The 21142-nt window shown below is 43.6% G+C and overlaps 1 protein-coding gene across 3 annotated transcripts in view; it reads right to left on the bottom strand.

The window, feature by feature from the left end:
* The window catches only part of NTM (neurotrimin), a 1300688-nt gene that overhangs the window by 914558 nt on the left and 364988 nt on the right, over positions 1-21142 (bottom strand). The gene's annotated exons all lie outside the window — the stretch shown is intronic.

Below are 21142 nucleotides of genomic sequence, written 5' to 3'. Positions count from 1 at the left end.
CATCACAACCCCCAACATGCCAGACATTTAAAATCAACTTCTTCTTAACCTCTTCTCAGCACTTTCAGTTCTATACCCCCCCAAACTTCTCTAAGACACTTTAGGGAGGGCACCCCAGATCTGAGGGTCGGTGAGAAAGTAACAGCATACCCACTAACTGACTGATTCTATGGCTATGTGTCCTGAGGAGCATTTTACTCAAGACACTTTGCCCAAAACAAATTTGTGGCCAGTATGTTCTGGAAAACCTTCAACCTCTTTTTCCTGGAAAGCTAGGGTGACGTTTATATGTCAAAGCCCTGGAGAAAATGCGCATTAGAGTCATGTCTTTCATACAAATCAGACCCTTCTGGGCTGAGCAGTAGTGCACCCTGCTAAGTGCACATACTACTAAGTGCAAGGACCCGCACAAGTTAAACCACTCTTTGCCTCCTTCAGAAGAATGTCTACCTTGTGGCTGCTCTTATGACTGTGACACTCAGAACCACAGAGCTTGTTTTTTCACAGACCATGTTACAGAACACTGAGATGAGCCCCCTCCCATTCAGGTCAGCCTCGGCAGGAGTGAGGGGTGCCCTCAGCCAGGTTAAAGGAGACACCCCCTAAGAATGCACCATGGCTGTGTTGAGATGGATGGAGTTTCATAAACAGGAAAGAGGCAAGATTTCAAGAGCCTGATATTAAAACAGGAGAGAACATATCTACACCCCTGGGGCTGGTGAAACAAGAGTGACTTTGGTCTCTCAGTAGAGAGGAGTCAGGATAAGCCCTGCCTCCCCCTCTCCAGGGTTCCCAGAGAGGGCAGTGATCTTGAAGGTCCTTCCCCATCTTTGATATCTGTGCCTGTGAGATTCCCTTAGTTACACAGGGATGATTTTCATGCTCTTCCAGCTTATACCTTCCAGAGCTCATAATCCTATCTCTGCTTGGGGCCTGGCAACTGGGCCCAGCCCCACTCTGCTCCTCATCTGAAGTGAGAGGCTCTTTCAGAATGTGCTGCTTCTTCCTCCCTCCCCATCCAACAACTTGCAGCTGAAAGCTCTACTGACTTTCAGCGTTTCTTCTGGTTGGTTGTTTTACCATCTCCTTTGGTCTGTTGTTCAATGCTGCAACTCCACTTGGCCTTTGTCATATTGGTGACACCTGACCCGGGTTTTACTGCAAAATGATTTTGTCAGAGAAATCCAGGTTTAGTGATTTGTGTGTACTGTGAGTTGCAGGCTAGGAAACATGAATTCTGCCCACCAGATAGCATGGTAGTCTTGGAGTACAGAGATGAAAGACCATAACCCCGATAACGGTGCACCTGGTTAAGCACTCATTACCATGTGTAAGGATCTGGGTTCGAGCCCTTGTTCTTCACCTGCAGCAGGAGGGAAGCTTCATTGGTGGCGAAGCAGTACTGCAGGTGTCTCTTTTCTTCCTCTCTGTCTCCCCTTCACTCTTTAATTTCTCCCTGTCCTATCAAATAAGTAAATAAATTGTTGAGACAAGAAAGGAAGAAAGGAATCATGCAAAAATGGAAGAAAGGGAGGAAAGTGAAAGGAAGGAAGAAAAGAAAGAAGGAAAGGAGGGACCGTAGTTCTTGGTCTCTTGGCTTGGCAATGTAGCCCTCTCTTCCCTACTCACATACCCCCACTGCTCCTTGTGCAAGTTAAGAGTCTGGAACCCTGGCAGCAGGAGCTCTGATCCCTCATCTGTGCCTTTGGATCATCCCACCAATGGCATCTCTGTAGGACACATGGCCAAGCCTTGGCTGACTCCCTCTTAGTATCTCTCAAGACCAGTGCCCTGAGGAGAGTGAATGAGAATGAACTTTTCCCTCAAAGCAGAAGAGCCACACCACTTCCTGTGGCTCCTGTGAGAGGGAAAGAAAACTGGGGGTTGCCTCTGAATCTGTTTTTGAAGCTGCCTTACCTTGAGGCACATAGACAAGTGCAAATGGCGGGGGGGGGGTACTAAAACCTCATCTCCAAACAGCCCCCTATTCCCGTGGGATTTGGGAGGGGTGGGATGGAATTTCTCACACTAGTTCTGTGCTTGCTTCTTGGATGAAATACAGAACTTGGATGAAGAGCAGTGTCCCCCTTCCTGCCTCTCAACCCTTATGTTCCCCCAGACTCTTGCAAAGAGGGGTCCAGTGCCACATTTTTGTTATGGAGGGACCTTCAGTTCCAGGGACGGATCTGGGTACAGGCTGATGATTGCCAGGCAATCATTAAAAAATGGGGAGATGGGATCCCCCCCCCCCAGCACAGCCAATTGCTGTCCCTCGGCAGTACAGTAGTTGCCCCATCCCCAAAGAAAAGGGGGTTCACATTCCTGCTCCCCATCTCTCTCACAGCAGAGGACTGACTTTATATCTTTTAAAAGGGGCCCTGTGACCCCACCCACTAGATTTCTGCTGGCAGGAAAGTGCTATCCTTATCACGTTGTACAGACAGGCACTCAAGGTGACAATATATATATGAAACTGATCAGTGAACAGCCTATTTGACAGGTTGAAAGGCCAAAGGACTGGCCCACTGGCTATTGACAGAATTAGGAGTCCTGATCTTGACCAGTGGCTACTTCACAGATCCCCAGGAATAGCACATTCACGTTCTTGAGGGGGCTAGTGGCTGTAATAGCCTGAGACAGGGCTTTCATTTTCATGAAAGTCCTTTTATACCTTACATTCTCACTTCTTATAGCTCTGTCCCTTGCAGCCCTGTCCCTTTCAGTCCTGCCCCTTATAGCCCTGTCCTTTATAGCCCTGTCCTTTATAGCCTTGTCTCCTACATCCCTGTCCCTTACAACTCAGCCCCTTGCAGCCCTGCTTCTGACAACCCTGTCCCATACAGCCCAGTCGCTGACAGCCACGTCTCTTATGTCTCTTACAACCCTGTCCCTTAGAGTTGTGAGGGTCAACAGCACCAGTCATCAGTGCATCTGCACACACACATCACTACCCAGGAGTCTAGAGAATGAGGCTGAAGAGGCATCTATGCACGATCTCTTTCTGGAAGTCCCTTCTAGGTGCCTGTGTGTGGGGTGGACACCCCAACCTTTCTGCTCAGGACTCTTTGGTATGACTCCACATTGACATGCTGCTAAACCTCTGGCACTTTGCACAGAGGAGAACCCCGGGGACAGTGCCAGAGCTGGGACTGCAGAGCTATTTGCCACCTTTCCCAGGGGTTGTCATGTCCAGGGCAGCCCCATGCCCAGGGCACAGAGATGGGTACAACCATCTCTTCTGCCAGCTGCTAGGTAACAGGGGAGGGACAGAGGGAGAGGGGGATGTGCCCTGCAACCCTCCCCTCCTCCCACAGCGTACACACACACACACACACACACACACACACACACACACACACACACACACACACACTAGGCCCCAGCCTATTCTTATGGTAAAAAATAGGCCTCACTGTGACCATGGTTCATTCCAAAGCAAAGGCAGGTTTTTGAAATCTGTCTGAGATTTCTCCCACTGTGGCAGCCAGCCCACCAGGCCTGAGACTCCCTTGCTCCTTCTCCCACCTCCTACACCTCCAAGAACCCACCTATTGCTGCCAGCCCTCTAGTGGAAACCAGGGGAACTATGAAGCTGTTTTTCTAAGTCTCTCCTGGGTTTCTTGAGGCTGAGCAAGGCAGAGGGTGGAGACACGCCAGGAGACTGTGAGAACAAAGGGAGAATGAAAGAAGATGCCCTCAGAGAAAGGACCATGGAGAGGGGAGAAGTGGGGACATGCGGTGGCATCTTTCTTCTTGCCTCCTTCCCCTGATTTCCAGATCTCTCTCTCCCCACCCCCCGTCTCTCTCATCCATGAGATGCATGTGGTTGGGACCTGGTGACTGGGCTGCTCCATCTGGCCCCAGGCGAGTCATTGCTGACGCTCAGCTTGCAGGCTTGCGGTGGCAATAAAGCTCAAGCCTATGATCTATGGCTTTTATGGGGATTTTTAGGAGATTGGTAATAAGGTTGCTTCAGTAAACAGTCTGGCAGGGCAGTAAAAGATGAAGGCAATCATGCAGGTTGCATTTCAAGTGGTTCGAGGAAGCCAGAGGGGAGGCACCAGCTGCCACACTTCCCAAGTCTTCATTCCTGCTGACACGGTCTGGCATCCCTGGACAGGGGAACATGGAAACATAGGGCCATTCCTGCCTCCCCTCAGACTCCCAGGAGGAATGAGCGAGCATGTTGTTTGGTGCTCCTTGATGCTTCTGCTGTTTTGTTTGTGAGGTAGGGAGTGGTGATATGTTTTCTCCCCCATTCAGATTGTGCAGGGGAAGTTCAACTGGATGGAGTCATGCTCAGACCATCACTCTCCAGAATCCTGACTTCATGGAGACCCTCAGGATGTATAGGATAGATTCCCTCCAACCCAGGACCATTCTGATTTTGCAGATAGAAGGAGAGCCAACAGCTGTCTTGTCCCCAATTTGAACTGCTGAAGGTTTCCCAGTACTACCAAGGGCAATCTTCCCAAGGTGGAAGCCAGAGTGGGCTGAGCTCTTGGGGAGATGGATCACGAGTTGTATGGAATGGGTGTGGGGAACCTACCATGGAAGTGAGGGGTGGAACAACACCTTGCATGTGTTTGTTCTGGGCCCACTGGAAACTGGAGTATTCCTTCCTCTATTGATACATCTGCTTGACAAGGGAGCCTTCTAGTATATTATTCCTCCAAGTACTCTCTCATTGGGAAACCACTGCAATGAGCATTGTTCTTTTATCCCCTGGTTTCTCTTCCTTCCTTCCTTCCTTCCTTCCTTCCTTCCTTCCTTCCTTCCTTCCTCTCTCTCCCTCTCTCTTCCTTCCTTCCTCTCTCTCCCTCTCCCTTCCTTCCTTCCTTCCTTCCTTCCTTCCTTCCTTCCTTCCTCCCTTCCTTCCTTCCTCTCTCTCCCTCTCTCTTCCTTCCTTCCTTCCTTCCTTCATTCCTTCCTCCCTTCCTTCCTTCCTCTCTCCCTCTCTCTCCCTCTCTCTTCCTTCCTTCCTCCCTCCCTCCCTTACTTCCTTCCTCTCTCTCCCTCTCTCTTCCTTCCTTCCTTCCTTCCTTCCTTCCTTCCTTCCTTCCTTCCTCTCTCTCCCTCTCTCTCCCTCTCTCTTCCTTCCTTCCTTCCTTCCTTCATTCCTTCCTCCCTTCCTTCCTTCCTTCCTTCATTCCTTCCTCCCTTCCTTCCTTCCTTCCTCTCTCCCTCTCTCTCCCTCTCCCTTCCTCCCTTCCTCCCTCCCTCCCTTACTTCCTTCCTCTCTCTCCCTCTCTCTTCCTTCCTTCCTTCCTTCCTTCCTTCCTCCCTCCCTCCCTCCCTTCCTTCCTTCCTCCCTTCCTTCCTTCCTCTCTCCCTCTCTCTCCCTCTCTCTTCCTTCCTTCCTTCCTCCCTCCCTCCCTTACTTCCTTCCTCTCTCTCCCTCTCCCTTCCTTCCTTCCTTCCTTCCTTCCTTCCTTCCTTCCTTCCTTCCTTCCTTCCTTTCATCCTCGCCTGCCCCCCCATGGTATCTGATTCTCATTAGAGGTCTTGAGAGTTCCATGTCAGTATCTGATTTTTATCAGATGTGAGGGAGCCTACTTTTGCTCAAGGTAATTTGCTGCTTGCTCAGAGATGTGGAAGTTGGGTGGCAGAATCCAGTGTTTGTGCCCACATTCTCAGGGTTTTGATGGAAGAGTGACATTTTTCAGGGCAAAGACAAGACTGCTGGAGCTCCCCTCAAGCCAGTAGGTCACAGAGCTTCTCAGACATCACCACTGATTAGGCTGACCTAAGCAGCCCCTTCCTGATGGACTCCCTCTGGCTTTTATGTCCCTTCTATTTGTCCCCAGCCTAGAAAGCAGTCGATTAAATGTACTAGTCCCAAGCTGAATGTCTGAGAATCCTACCAGTGTTGATGGAAAGCTTTATTCCACAGGTATCTACCAGGAAATCCCACTTAAAATGTATTATTTAATCCCACTGATTTGGTTTCAGCTCTCACAAGCAATTAATTCTAAGTAAATGGTTTTAATAACAAGTTAATACTTATTTGATTTGGTTTTCAACCATGTATACATAACCTGAGTGGCTTTTTTTTATTTATTTGTTTGCTTGTTTTGATGGTCTTGTGCATTAAATGAAAATCAACTAGTTATCCAAAACATGTTTTCTGGGGATTAATTCTGCGATAACCACCTACATAGAGTTTATCAAAGTAAATCTCCAATAAAAGCCTATTTAGGAAGCTTAATTGAAATTCCTTCTACAAAGGAAACACTCACTCTTAAGACAAGCTAGGAACCAGAACAAGAGATGCTTGTGTAAATTGTATATCACATTTAGCTTAGACATGTGTGTAATGTTTCATCTACATATTTATAAAGTAAATGTACCTGGAACAAGAAAAAACCAGAAATGTAAGTTTTCTGATCAGTGGGTTTAAAGATGCATATAATCTACCCATGATTAATGGTACCTAATTGCCTGAGAACATTTGGAGCTGGCACTGAATCAGTCCCCTGTCTCCAAACAATAATTCATTTGTCATCTCAAGAAGGCAGAGGAATTTTTAGATATTTCATTTGAGTTAAGTAACAAAATTCCCCAGTAATTTTATTTAAAAAAATATCTTCCTGCAGCAATCTAAGGCCATTTTCTTTAATGAGACCACAGCAGTGATGAAAACATGTCAGTCATTTTTCTCTCCCATCTCATAACACAGTACTTAAACTGATGATGATGATGACAAGTATGCCAGTGATTATTTTGATGGTAATGATGATGCTGTTAATTGAGGACTTTCTAAGAACCAAGTACATATAAACATTATTTTGGAATTTTTGTCATTTCAGCTGCTTTCTAGTCTTTGTGGGGGGAAAAAAGGGGAAGCCTAGGTCTAAAGTTAAGGTTGACTTATTTGAAGCAGCGAAGTGGAAAAGTGAAAAAAGAAACTAGAGCAGAGGGCTTGGAGGGAAGATCCGTTTGGATCAACCTTATGAAAGGGGGAAGGGATGAGCAAGGGTTAGCCATCTCCACTCAAGTTCACACTTTATGTATACATTTAAGAGATCATGGTTCTTAGCATTACTGGAGAATAGAAAGACTTCCTCTGTGGGAAAGGACATTTGCTACCCACAGCCTCTGCCTTCCCCTATGAGCACCTGATTTCTTAGTAAAATAGCAGACAAGTCAGCTCACAGTTCTACTGCACTGGGAAGGACCCCACCTTCTTTATATCCAATAGAGTGAAGAAATATAGATGATGACTGAGATGATTTCCTTTATGCTGCCTATGGTTCACTTCATCAAGTCACTGGAAACTCTAAAGCCAAGTCCATATATGACTGTGGGCCACTGATAGGTCTACAGTGAGGTTACTGAAGTTTCCCTGGCGGTGGGTCAATGTGGAGATAGTAAATCTACAAAGCTAGTCTACTCATGTTTTCTTTTTCTATCAGGACTATTGTTGGGTCTGGGTGTCTTCAGAATGACTCCACCTCTACTGGAAGCTATTTTTCCCCTTTATGTTTTCGACAGAGATAGAAGCAGAGAGGGAACGAGAGGGAGAGGGAGAGGGAGAGGGAGAGGGAGAGGGAGAGGGAGAGGGAGAGGGAGAGGGAGAGAGAGAGAGAGAGAGAGAGAGAGAGAGAGAGAGACCTGCAGCACTTGAACTCTATCCCTATTCATGGCAATGTGTATGTTTTACTGGGCATGCTACCACCTGACCCTTAACAATTTCTGACACCTGCAATTTTTCACTCCAAAGGCTAAAACAAGAAAACACAAAATTATTGTTGCTTTATAGACTGTAAGTTATTTGCCTTTCATGTACCTGCCCATCTCTATTGGTCTGGAATCTAGGAGGATTTAAACTCTACACACACACACACACACACACACACACACACACACACACACACACACCAGTTTCTTATCTACTGTTCTACTGAACGAGGTGATTAACTCCTTGACCTTTTGGAGCTCTGACGTGACCTCAGAGAATAGATAGAATCTTGTTATCTTGTAATGAGTTTTATGGCTTATTTTAGTACATTTCAGCCATGTTTCTCTGGTGATTAAGGCAATTATCAGCCTATGCATTTCAGGATTATGAATTATGGAGCTCTCTCCAGGTGCTAAAAGGAGCTTGGGATTCTCAGACCACTTCTTCTTCCATTCAGTAGTTATTCCCATTCCCTTTCCCCCTACATACATAAAGAGACATGGCATTCTATTTCTGGAAACCCTACATGCCCCCTTTCATCCTATGCTCTGAAATGATTACCAAAGCAATGACTTTTAGATTTAATTGATTTAAGTATATTCCCTACATACCATTAATTGGTGTCAGGCACAGTGCTTTTAATTACTATCATTATTGCTTAGGATATAGAATTTCTCTCCCACCTTTCACTGCAGTATTATAGAGGGACTGGCAGTGCTTCTCTCAACACACGTGGCAGTCAGCACAGCCAGCCTGTCACAGTGCACTGGTCCAGGACGTGATGAAATGGCTAACATGGGGCAAGCTAGGAACTTCACACTAGGGGACATCATGGCCTCAATCTTGTCTCTAGCTCTTCCTTTGATATTTGTCAGGCCCTTTTGATTTATATTAAAATTCATGCATGCACAATGATTTTTATGTATCTCCTTTCTCTTTCTAGGTGTGCCACGCACATATACAAAAAGCAGTTTATGAATCTTCCTTCAAAAATTTCCCAAAAGAAACACAAAACAAACTTCAGGTGACCTAACCAAGTATATCACGTGATAATACGATATCATCTATGCCATCCCATGATCTAATGCGATATGGTCTCATACAATGTACAGCAATATAATAAAGGAGAATAGAAGGGCAGAGCCTAATATGACCATTTGCACTGTGGTCCCTTCTGTCCTGCTGTACCATCAGGATATATTCTAGCACTAAAAAGAGGTGAGGATGACAAGGGTGTATGCTAATAAACTAAAATAGGTCCTAGGCTACACTTAACTTAAAGATGTAATATATCTCCATGAGAAATTACATAAGGTGCCAGAGTCACAATTTCTAGTAGATTAAAATTAAAATATATATCAAGTACATAGGCTTTCCTCCCAGCACTGGGGAAACATGGGACAATGGTATTTAGACCTAGCATAGTGTAGTGAACAATCATGTATCATTTGTGAACCATGTAAGCTTGAGGAAATTGTTTGGCCCTGCTAAGGTTTAATATTCTCATTTATTAAACAGGTAGAAGTTATAGAATTCAAAAATGTGGCAAGAATCTAATGGGATTATTTATAAAAGTCTCCAGCAGACTAGGAAGCTCATTGTTCTTGGATGACTTACCCTGAAAATTACCCCAGTAGTTTTTTTTTAATATTTATTTATATTTTAAACGGTTTTTATTGTTTTTATTTATTTGATAGAGACAGCCAGAAATCAAGAGGGGAGAGGGAGATAGAGAGGGAGAGAGACAGAGAGATACCTGCATCCCTTATTTACCACTCATGAAGCTTCCCCCCTACAGGTGGGGACCAGGGGCTTGAACCTGGGTCCTTGTGCACTGGAACATGTGCGCTCAACCAGGTGTGCCACCTGACCCCTACCCCAGTAGTTATACATAGCTTACCTCCCCCTCTTTTTTTTTTACATTAGAAATTAAGGAACGCAACTCCTCCCCATAAAAATTCCCTTGTTGTGATATGCTATGTTGTACCTCACAGACAGTGTGGTGGTTGTGAAGACCTTCTTTTTTTTTAAAAAAAAAATTTATTTTATAAAAAGGAAACATTGACAAAACCATAGGATAAGAGGGGTACAACTTCACACATTTCTCACCACCAGAACTCTGTTTCCCATCCCCTTTCCTGATAGCTTGCTATTTCTGGACCTCTTCTCCATGATCCACTTGACCTTTAGCTAAGGAAGGTTGGTGGGCTATATAATCCTACTGATAAATGTGTGCGATTTGAAATGGGTTAACCCAGAGCTGTCAGGTGGTACAGGTTGGGTCTGGAAACTGAATTTTCTTTATGTGGAGCCCAGGGCCTGGAGTCCTGCAAGGTGCCATATCAGCTTCTTGTCTCCTTTTATATTTTCTCCCACTACCCCCCCCCCCCCCATATAATCCTGCACTTGGGGTGCTACTCGTGCCTGAGTGAATGCATGATAGACTGAACATGGCCCATGAAGCAGTGAGCACATCCTTGGATTTCTTCTGTAATATAAAAATCAATACTGGAAGCCAGGAAATATGTCTTACTGGGAATAGCAGGTTAAAATTGAAACAAAACTTCAAATGTTGAAGAAGAAAAAAAAAAGAAGAAAGGAAGAAAGTCGAGATTGAAACCCCTTCTAGAGTTCATTTATTTTCAGTTTCCTACTCTACACAAGTCTGGTTGGAGGTGTCGAGAACTGTCTGATGGTTATCACACCTACCCCAGAAATTCCTGGCCAAATTGCAGCATTTGGCAAGGAGATCCAAAGTGTGAGACAATGCACAAAGAATTTTAATATCACTTGTGCTGGCATGTGGTCAGGAAAGGTAAAGTACAATAAAAACTCTGGGACCTCATCTAAAGTCTACATCTAAATAGACTGAGACACTGGCTATGCTGTAGGAACAACTGACGTACAGAAAAGGCCTTGAGAACTTCCAAAGTTGGTATTTGCTGAAGGCGAAAGAAATGGGCTAAAGCCAGGGGGAGGGGGCCAGATGGTGGTGCTTCCAGTTATGCACACAGACTGTCAGTGCTCAAGGAGTCAGGCTCAAGCTCCTGTTCCCCACCTCCAGGGGGAAGCTTTACCATTTACTGAATAGTAAAGCAGTGCTGCAGGTTATCTCTCTCTCTCTCTCTATCTGTCTGTCTGTCTCTCATCTATCTATGTATCTATTTATTTCCCCTCCTCTCAATTTCTCTCTTTCTTACCAAGTAAAAGAAAATAATCATTGCTGGGAGCTTAAGATTCTTAGTACAGACACCAAGCTCCAGTGATAAACTTGATGGCATTAAAATAAAAATGTATGGGGGAGGTAATTGGGCTTTCAGGGATTTTTCCCATGTGAAATTTTGAGAAAGGCCATATATATCAAACACAGAAACAGAAAACAAAACAAACCTATAGGCTTTGTGTCCATGTAGTTTTTGTCTCATCTACTCGACTCTGATTTTTTAAATATGTATTTTATTTATTTCATATGAGGCAGAAAACTTCCCCTGAGAGAGGGTTGTGTGAGAAGCCATAGCACCATTCTAGGGCATGTGGTACAGGAATCAAACCTGGAGCTTTAAGGTATGCAAGTCACCCAGTCTACCAGTGAACAATTTTCCTGAAACTCTTAATGTCTCTCTTTCTACATCTCTCAGTAGTTACTGCTAGAAACCCTAGTTCTACCCCACTTACTCAACTACCATGCAGTTGTTTTTTAGATGTTTTTATAGAAAGGCAGAAGTAAACAAGGAAAGAGAGAGAGAGAAAGAGAGGGAGAGAGAGGAATAATAGTAGTAAGATTAATGTGGTGGAGGCTGGGCTATAAACTCGGTCACACTATCCAAGTGAGCTATTTCATCAGACTTTATTGCTATTTAATCAATATTAAAAAGGGTTCAAAGAGTTTAAAGAACTGCCTACTGTGCCAGATAGTTCTTGGGGTAAGGTATATGTCATGTCATGCATGCAGCCCGACAATTATTATAGTGTAATAACTGCCATCAACCATATGTAAACAAAATAAGGAAGGTGGTTGTTGTGTCTCTATAATATTTAGAAATAGCAACAGCAAGTGGCAGGAAAGATCTTGTCAACATGCCATAGTTTCTGAGCCCTGTCTATCAATTGGTTTCACTTGTCTATCTGCCCTGGAAGCCTATCCATAAAATAGATTTTCTCTTGTCTACTTCTATTGGACTGTTGGAGAAGTTATAAAGTATTTTTCTATGTTCTTCTATGCAGAAATGCAGCATGGCATTTCTGAAAACCCCATATGTAGTACTTACGCAAATAAATCTTTTAGCTATTACTTGTGTGGTTTTATGCATATATACCTAGAGTGAAGACTGGCTTTAGGCTATCAGACTCTTAATAGGTGTTTATTTATTTCTCTTCACAAAGGCAAAGTATAATGAGCATTTTGATACTACAGAATGATACTGAGTTCATAACTCAATCTCCAACAATGCCTGTTCATGCATTCTGTGTATTCCACATAAACCAGTGTCTACAGACTTATCCCAGGTCTTACTGGAAGACTAGTATGAACAAACAGATCAGTGGGGCCAGGTGGTGATGCACCTGGTTGAGCATACACATTAAGGTGCACAAGGACTCAAGTTCAAGCCCCTGGTCCTCACCTGCAGGTGGAAAGCTTCACAAGTGGTAAAACAGGGTTGCAGGTGTATCTCTATCCCTTTCCCTCTCTACCTCCTCCCTTCTTGATTTCTCTCTGCCTCTATCCAATAATAAATATATAAAAATATTGAAAAAACTAGGTCACTTGACATTCACCTGTGGAAGCTTTCAATCCAAGGGAGCAAATAAGAACTCAATATCCCTTCCGAAATACACTCTGTAATCATCTAGAGGATATTCTGCATACTATAAAATAGATAACATATATGTATAATAGATGATCTCCAAGGTCATCTACAAAGCATTTTAATTTTTAAAAATATTTTTATTTACTTATTGGAAAGAGACAGCCAGAAATCAAGAGGAAAGAGGGAATAAAGAGGAAGAGAGACAGAATGACACCTGCAGCCTGGCTTCACCACTCATGAAGCTTTCTCCCTCCAGGTGGGAACTGGGAGCTTGAACCAGGTCCTTGTGCACTGTAACATGTGTGGTCAACCAGGTGTGCCACTATCCGGTCCCTACAAAGCTAGTTTGTAGACCTGAATTTATAAGGACTTGAATAATGTCAAAATAAATCTCTGAAAAGTGTGAATTGAAAACTGGGTAACTGGAGTAAAGTAAGACAGGGTTCCAGGGTAGAGAAGACTTCACAGGCTTTGGTTTAATACACTCATACACTCTACACTCGAGGTGAAAGGTGATTGAAGTGGTAATGCTTTCACTCCTTCCCCCAGAACTCCTGCTGCCATTGTCTTCTCTCCAGCCAACTGAGCTCTGAGTCAGCAGGACTCAGTGCTTTATGGAAAGGCTGGGAACAAACACTTCTGAAAGGAGAGAGAGGAAATTCCTCTCTAGAGAGAAAACCTTATTAAGGAGCAGCTCCAAGGCTAGGTGGTGGCACATCTGGCTGAGCACACACATTACCACATTGGAGGAATCAGGTTTGATCCCCTGCCAGGGTGGAAGCTTCAACAAGTGGTGAAGCAGGTCTGCAGGTGTCTCTCTTGCTCTCTACCTCTCCCTCCCCTCTCAATTTCTCTGTATCCTATCAAATAAAATTTTAATCAGTAGATTCATAGCACTGGCATTAAGCCTCAGCGATAACCCTAGTGGCAAACATACAAACAAATACCGGCGAAAGTAGTTCTATTAGGGTCTCTAGCATCCACCACTTCTTTTCAATTTGAATTGTCATTTACCTTCTCTATGCCTCCATTTTCTTAACTTTCAAGTGAAAGACAATAGTATTTACCACTTGTCCCTGTTGTGATGTTAAATAAAAATCCATGAAACACTCATGGACTGGGCAGTAGTGTGTCTGGTTGAGCACATATGTTACAATATGCAAAGACCCAAGTTCAAGCCCCCAGTCCTTACATACAGGCATAAAGCTTCATGAATGGTGAAGTAGTGCTGCTAGTCTTTTTTCTTTCTTTCTTTCTTTCTTTCTTTCTTTCTTTCTTTCTTTCTTTCTTTCTTTCTTTCTTCCTTCCTTCCTTCCTTCCTTCCTTCCTTCCTTTCCTTCCTTCCTTCCTTCCTTCCTTCCTTCTTTCTTTTTTTTTTCTCTCTCTCTTCCTTATAGATTTTTTTTTCCTGTCAGTCTCTGGAGGGCCAGGTGGTGGCACAACTAGTACAGTGTACATATTGTAAAGTCGAAAGACCCATGTTCAAGTCCCTTGTTAACACCTGCAGAAGGAAATCTTCAAATGTGGTGAAGCAGTGCTGCAGGTGTCTGTTTTTCTCCTTCTACACCCCTCTTCCCTCTTGTTTTCTCTAACTCTGTCCAATAAATAAATAGATAAATATTTTTTAAAAGAACAAAATAAAGATTATAAAGAGTATCACAAATGTAGAGTCCTTGCTTCCATTATAAAGCCCCTGAAGAGAACTGGGCTGATTGTCATTTAAAATTCTTTTTCAGGAAAAAAACAAAAGGAGAGAAAAGAAAAGAAAAGAAAAAGTACCACCATTTCTTTTTTCTTTTCTTTCTTTTTTTACTCATATTGACTAAAGGAAATGCATCTTTCAATCCTAAGACACATCTATCACGCTGATAAAATATTTAAGGAAAGGAATTGAGAAATCCTATAAACCAAGTTCCTTGTAATAAGTCTATTTCTACAAGGTATGGGCTATTAGGATAAAAATCCATACATGAAAGCACTATCAATTTCTTCTGGTATGCTGCTCAATTATCTTAGACAGCATTTGCTACAATTAACTTCTTTGGGGTAGTGCACCTGGTAGAGCACATACGTTGAAGTGTGCAAGGACTTGGGTTCAAGTTCCTGTCCCCTTCTCTTCCAATTTCTCTGTCTCTATCCACCCCCCCACACACACACACACCCTCTCCACAAAACAAGACAAACAAAATATACCCTTCTGTGGCAACTGAAGGGTTTGGGCAGTCAGTGAACAAGAACAACCTACATTATCAGAAATGTCTTTATTTTTAGGGAGTCGGGCGGTAGCGCAGCAGGTTAAGTGCAGGTGGCGCGAAGCGCAAGGACCGGCATAAGAATCCCAGTTTGAGCCCCTGGCTCCCCACCTGCCGGGGAGTCACTTCACAGGCAGTGAAACAGGTCTGCAGGTGTCTATCTTTCTCTCCCCCTCTCTGTCTTTCCTTCCTCTCTCCATTTCTCTCTGTCCTACCCAACAACGATGACATCAATAACTAAAAAATAATAATAACCACAACAAAAATAACATGGGGTAACAAAAGGGAAAATAAATAAATAAAACCTTAAAAAAAGAAGTCCTTATTTTTAAATGAAACATTTATTTGTTTATTCATTTTATAAGACAGAGAGAAATTGAGAGGGAAAGTGACACTTGCAAACCTGCTTCATTGCTGTGGAGCTTCCTCCCTTCATGTGGGGTCCAGGGGCTTGAACCCAAGTTCTTACAGATGGTAACATGTGCACTCTACCAGGTGCACCACCGCCTAGCCCCCCACCCCCCAGAAATGTCCTTCCAAAGCTATTATTTGGGGGCCAGAAAATAAGGGTGGAGATGAATGTCTATCTAATAGTTAATCAGATTCATGAAGGGAACAGGAAATAGTCCAGCCTTGGTCACAGACCCTACGATGAGGCTTGGTCAGAACATAGTAATTGGTTCACTCTTGAGGAGGAATATTTATTTATTTATGTATTTATGTATTTATTTATTTATTTATTTATTTTACCAGAGCACTGATCAGCTCTGATATACCATGGTGCAGGGGATTGAACCTGGGACTTTGAAGCCTCAGGCATGACAGTCTGTTTGCATAACGATTATCTATCCCTGCCTGAGGAAGGAATTAGTATCATTAGTCTCCTGGGTCTTCTCCACATAGAGACCTGACTGCACCAGGCACACCATTACCAGCTTCCCTGGCCAGGCCAGCACAAAGCAGGCACATGAAAAGTGTCAGATCAGCAGGTGTCTCCTGTTGATGAAATCATCCCTTAATTCCTTCTGAGCTGCACCATGCCATGCTTTGTGTTTCTTTTTTTTTTAAAATATTTATTTTATTTATTTATTCCCTTTTGTTGCCCTTGTTGTTTTATTGTTGTAGTTATTATTGTTGTTGTCGTTGTTGGATAGGACAGAGAGAAATGGAGAGAGGAGGGGAAGACAGAGAGGAGGAGAGAAAGATAGACACCTGCAGACCTGCTTCACCGCCTGTGAAGCGACTCCCCTGCAGGTGGGGATCCGGGGTTCGAACCGGGATCCTTATGCCGGTCCTTGTGCTTTGCGCCACCTGCGCTTAACCCGCTGCGCTACAGCCCGACTCCCATGCTTTGTTTTTCTAACGTGAATGTCACAGACTGAGTATTCCTTGCTGAAAATAATGACAGGGGTCTTGACGTTTCCATAACGGAAGTTGAAATATGATCTCCTTTTTACCCTGGACCCTGTCCTCATTCCCCTCTTCTCAAGTTCCCTTTTAGCTTATCTCTCTCTCTCTCTCTCTCTCTTGTTTCTTTTAAGAGTAAAATGTAAAATATTAATTTTGAGCAGAAGTAAAATTAAGCCCTCTGGAAACAATTCCGAGAAACGGAGCCAGAGCCTGACTTAATTAAGAAGCGATTAAGTTGAAGAGCCTGCATTAAGGTTTCACGTCCTGGTCCCCACAGAATTGCCTTTAGAGAAGTCAAGACAGGCAGCAGAAGGGGACAGAGGGTGGATCTGGGATGGTAATAGGATCGATGAGAAAAAAGCAATGTTTGGTATAGTGGTGCGGGGGAAAAAAAAGTCATCACTGGTTTGGTGACTTCTCACCTCTCCTTCAGGAAGGTCAAGATGAGAATATACCATACTATCACGCTCTTGGCAAAAGCCTTTGGATGGCTTTGGAATGGGCCACCTCTAATTCTCTTCTTTCCCCGCCTGCTCAGGTGTCTGAAGAAGCAAGGAGAATGGGCTGCCTGTGAAACAAAACCCCAGGGAGCATGGTTAGCCCCCTGCTGCTCACAGGATGGCAACAACTAATTAGCCCCACGAATTTATGGGCTCCAGAGATGTGAGCAGATGGGTATTTAAGTTAACAGCAGATCCAATTTGTCCTCCATTAATTCCAGAGTGATACCTGAGTTTATGGGAGTTTTATATTGTTTCGTCTGTTTCCCAGGCAGCCCCTTCCACTTCTCCAAATTGTTGTTCTTTTGACAAGCAACTCTCTGGATTTGTTTTTGATTCTAGAATCAACTGTTGACTCAGTGTCAAACTGTTTTGACTTCCTGATGTGCAGAGGACTCTTGATGGGACTTCAATGTTGTCCTTCTAGTTGTCTAGGTTTCCTGTGGTGTATTCAGCACTGTCCTCTCAAGCTGACCAGTGGTTTCAAGAGGGCTGACATTTATGTCAGGAAATGCCCCTGCTGTGAACATTTTGATGGGTGTTGCTTCTTTTTTTCTCCCCACTTTATTTAAGAGACACTTTTAATGGAAAATGTCTTTGAATGTAGATTTTTGGCACTTTACGGAAAGGTGGGATTTATCTGCTGTAGCAATTTACAGGTTGATGGTCACCATTAATTCTCATCCTGACTCTTTTCTCCCAGAAAAAAAAAAAAGGTCAACCCCTATCTCCTTGCTGGAGAAGGTAGTGAGGCTGCTAGCTCAATCTGTCCTTGGTCCATGAGATCCTGATTTTTTTTTTTTTTTTTTGCCAGTTTGAGCTCACACCAGATGATCTATAGTGGTCTCATTTTCAGAGTAGAGCTGACCCTTGGCTTCAGCCAGAGAAACTTCTACTTAATTTGCTTTATTTTTACAAGAGCCCTGGAGAGCAAGGAGGGAGAACACACAAGTTACCATGCATATGGACCTGGTTTCTAGTCCCTGGTGTGGGTGCACATGCAGTGGGGGTGCTTCATGAGTAGTGTAATGGTGCTGTAATAAATCTTATCTCTCTCTCTCTCTCTGAAAATTAGTCAGCCTGGAGTGGTCACTGGCGCTCTGGTAACAACAGGAACAAGTTAAAAGGAATCTATTGTGAAATACCTTCTGAGAACTACAGAGCTAGTCTAACTCCTGTCCTTTAAAAAGTAGGAATCAAATCCTGGAAGGTACAGTAAAGGTAGTGATTTATCCAAGGTCACAGAGTTGGACTAGAAAATGCAAGTCCTGATGCTCACAGTCAGACCTATCATTCCATATACCTCCTGTGTCTAGTGAACTGGGAAAACATCACCACCACCACCACCACCACCAGCATCATCATCCTTCTTATCGCCTTTACGTTGATGTGGGCACAGAATATACAGTTCTGAAGAGATAAATTAGCAAGAGGTGATAATATAAATACCTGTTATTAGTCCAGTTGTGACAAGCACTGAGGGACCATTCCAAATAGATGATATCTTGTATACATCAATTTCAGATATTATTATTATTGTTGTTGTTGTTTGCTACCAGGTTTATCATTGGGACTTGGTGCCTATACAACACATCCTCTACTGCCCTGGTGGTCACCTCCCCCCCACCCATTTCTTTTTATTCAATAGGATAGAGAGAACTTGAGGAGGGGAGCTAGAGCGGGAAAGAGAAAGAAACACATCTACAGATCTGCTTTACCACTTGTGAAGCTTCCCCTTTGCAGGTGGGGAGCAGGGTGTGTGCCACCGCCAGCCTCTTTCCCATCTTATATTTGACAGGACTGATTGAGATAGAGAGGGTCCCAGATCAAATCGATGGTGTTTATAGTTAACAATATTTATATTCTTTTTCCATATTTGGGAGCTACTCTCTTCTCTGATGCAGCTTTCTAGTACTTTTTCCAACTACAACGCCATCTCCTCAGACAATAACTTGGGTCCAACTGCATATTAGATGTCGGGCTCAGGCAAGAACTAGTAAAGGCATGGGCCCCTTGGAATATACTTAAAATAGACTTACTAGCTTTTTTCCAAAATGGAGACCCCAAATCTTCATCTGTAATATTCTTGTCTTTAGGTTCATGATTAGTCAACAATTTGTTCTGCTTTATATCTTAACTGTTTTTCAGCCACCAGTTCCCAGATCCTACCATGATGCCAACCTGACTTCCCTGGGCAGATGACCCCACCAATATGTCCTGGAGCCCGCTTCCCCAAATCCCTACCCCACCAGGGAAAGAGAGAGATAGTTTGGGGGGTATGGATTGACCTGACAATGCCCATGTTAATTGGGGGAAGCAATTACAGAAGCCAGACTTTCTACTTTCTGCACCCCATAATGATCCTGGGACCATACTGCCCAGAGGGATAAAGAATAGGAAAGCTATCAAGGGAGGGGATTGGATACGGAGTTCTGGTGGTGGGAATTATGTGTAATTGTACCCCTCTTATCCAATGGTCTTGTCAATATTTCCATTTTATAAATAAAAATTCAAAAGAGAGAGAGAGGGAAGGGGGAGATAGAAAGAGACAAAGAGATATCTGCAGCACTGCTTCATGTCTTCCCTGGACAGTTGGGGACTTGGGGGTTTGAACCCATGCCCTTGCGTAGTGTGATGTGTGCACTCAGCCATGTGTACCACTTCCGAGTTCCCCAATTTCAGTTTCTTAAGCAATGCCACTTCTTTTTTTTTCTTATTTTCTTCCTTTCTTCCTTCCTTCCTTCTTTCTTTTTTTTTTTTTCCAGAGCACTGCTCAGTGCTTGCTTATTGTGGTGTGGGGGTTGAACCTGGGACTTTAGAGCCTCAAACATGAGTCTTTTTTGCATAACTATTATGCTCTCCCTCCACTCCCTCCCAGCTACAATGTCATTTCTATGACACTGGAAACTTGATTTTGCAGTACAACAAACATGCAGTGCTAATTTTAGTGTCTAGAAAAATTACGTGAGTGACATGTTTAACACCATAAACTGGCAGATAACCAGAAGGGATCTTTGACCGCTGAGGAGTAAAAACCATGTGTTGGAAACATTCATTTTTTTCTTTTAAAAAATATTTAGGGATCAATGGCTTACAGTAAACAGTAAATACAGTTGTTGGTACATGTGTAAAGTATCTGTTTCCTGCAGATCACTGTCACCCCCAACCTAAGTCCTCCACCCCCACACACCAGGACCTGAATGCCCTTCTCTTATCCAGACCCCCACCCCCTTTTTGGTGCAATACACCAAACCCAGTCCATGTTCTGCTTTATGTTTTCCCTTCTGTTCTTATTTCTTAACTTCTATTTTCAGCCCCCACTGTGCATCAAAATCATCCTAGATTTTTGAACATTGCCAGTGGATATTTGGATCCCTCTTGGGAGTTTCTGATTTCATAGCTCTTGAATGGGTAGGGCAAGCATCTCTATAGAGTTTCAAAAGCTTCACAGGTAATGGTCACCTTGCCAGAGGGTGAGGACACAGGTTTCAGAGACTCCACATTTAATTGAAGCACCTGTGGAGCATAAAGTCCCGTGGTCTGGTGTCTGGGTTTCACATCTCAGGCTCCTTTCTAAAGAAATGGGACAGAGGTAGCCTTATTAACAACCCTTCCAGAAAGGGCAAATTGGGTCTAATTTTTGATTCAGACAACTTGGGACTATGATTGGGGTGTGTGTGTGGGGGGGGGGAAAGGGTTTTCGCAGGGGAAGCTCTGTCCAAAGTACATGAATGACTCAAAAGCATCATTCTTTGCTAGAGAAGAAGGTCTGAACCTTTCCTGAGCCAATTTTTGTTTTCTATCCTGGGCTTACTGTCATGGCATTCAGCTGCCTGTGTTTAAGCCTCTGAAGGAGGAAGTACTACCTCTTTGTAGGGGCGGGAGTGCTGCTTCTTTCCATTCCCCTTCATCTTTTTTTTTTCTCCCCAGATGTGTGGAAACCACTTGAGGAATGCCTTCTTCTGAGTAGCTGCAGGGTCAGCATAAAGTCCCAGAAGAAAGAAAACAAAGCCCTCTCAGAGGGCTGACAAAAAAAAAAAAAAGCTCACTTGGGCAGTGTGCTGCTTTGCCATGTGCTCAGCCCCTGCTGCATTTAAGAAAAAGTAAAAGCCCTGTGGTGAGGGGTAGACATGCAGCTTCCTGGGCCAGTGGGGGGTGGGAGTGGGTGGGAGGGATGGGTCATAGTCTTTTGGTGGTGGGAATGGTGTTTACACTCCTAGCAAAATGTAGACATATAAATCAGTAGTTAATTAATATGAGAGGGGGAAAATAAATAAATAAATAACTTCGAGACGTTTGATAAACGTCTCGAAGTTTATCAAAACACAAACTGAATCTTTTTAATATATAGGCTGTGTATTTGATATGCGGACTCTCTCAAAAGCCTAGACCAAGTAGATTAGAAGCATCCAATAGCACAGCTATATACAAGATACTGGGTACTGTACAGCAAACCATAAAAAAAGGACTTTTCAAAGTTAACCCAATTAC

This window comes from Erinaceus europaeus, chromosome 20 (genome assembly GCF_950295315.1).
Source record: "Erinaceus europaeus chromosome 20, mEriEur2.1, whole genome shotgun sequence".
Lineage (NCBI taxonomy): Eukaryota > Metazoa > Chordata > Mammalia > Eulipotyphla > Erinaceidae > Erinaceus > Erinaceus europaeus.
Note: the sequence above shows the minus strand (reverse complement) of the source record. Positions and strands in the feature narration are given on the sequence as shown.